The sequence below is a fragment of the Pterocles gutturalis genome, unplaced genomic scaffold (genome assembly GCF_000699245.1).
Source record: "Pterocles gutturalis isolate BGI_N339 unplaced genomic scaffold, ASM69924v1 scaffold32599, whole genome shotgun sequence".
Taxonomy (NCBI): Eukaryota; Metazoa; Chordata; class Aves; order Pterocliformes; family Pteroclidae; genus Pterocles; species Pterocles gutturalis.
Window position 1 is genome coordinate 14,075 of NW_010134259.1, and position 1,160 is coordinate 15,234.

A 1,160-nucleotide genomic window follows, 5' to 3' on the forward strand; every position below is an offset into this window, starting at 1 on the left:
GGCGGCAGCGGGCTGCGAGGCGCCCGGGGAGGAGGAGGAGGGGAAAGGCAGGTAAGGAACCCGCTCCTGGGGCGTGGGCGGGTGGCCAGGGGAGGACAGGGAGAAGGGACAGTGGGAGGGGGATCAGTGCTACAGGGGGATGGATGGAGTCTGTGGGTGCCTCTGGGAGGGTCTTTGCCAACTGGTCTGCTGCTGGTCCCGTCCTGTCCCCCAAAATTGCTGTCCCAGTAGCATGTGCAGGCTGGGGCTGCAGCGCTGTTCCCGCAGTGAGAACCCCTCGGAGGGGCCATGGGGACAAGCGGGAGCAGGAAAGGTGCTGCTGTGTGCCTCTCTCCCGCCTTCGTTCGTGCTAAAGTCCCTTTCCAACCCTTGGCTTCCCAGGCTGCCGGGTGCCGGCTGACCTCCCTCCTCTCGCCCTGCCCCCTCCTCCCATTCCCCTCATCTCGCCTGGCCCCCTCCTCCCATGCTGCGAGCTCAACACAAAGTTTGGAGGGTGCCCAGGCCGGGCAGGAGGGGTGGAGATCCGCTTGTAGGAAGGGAGATGGGCTGGCGGCACTGTGAAGAGACCTCACCAGGTCCAGCATGGCTCCTGGCCGTGGCAGGGACGAGGGGTGCCTGGGCCTGGTGTGCTCCATGTGTCCCCTCGCTCTTCCCTGCCACCATGCCTGCGCTTGGCCTGCTCTTGTAGAGCGGAAAAGCTGGGCAAGGCCGGGCCTCACTTGCAGGGAGGGACCAGGGGGGACCCCTTCTCTGCCAGGAAAGGGGGTGCAACCTTCAGGTGCCATGCCTGCAGCCATGGGGGCTCAACGGGTTAGGGTGGCCGTGCTCCCTCGGGCTGGCCTTGTCCCAGCCCTCGCAGAGCCTGAGCTTGCTGCTGCCTGTGCCTTGCTCCTGCCTGCAATTCCTGCGGCGGGCAGGCGTTTGCACTCTGGCCCCAGGGGCTGCTGGAGGCTGCTGTGCTCCCAGGCTGCCTGTCTCAGCCCCCAAGCGCTGGTGGCCCCATGGGCATCTGCACATCAATGGGCTGCAGCGGGGTGTGTGCGAGGGGGAGAGGGGGAGCAGACCCTAATCCGGCCCATTCATCCCCACGGCAGCTTTTGTTGAGCCTCCAGATGTTGTGCTGAAGGCAGGGGCTTCGTCTCGGGCTGCTGCAGGCAGGC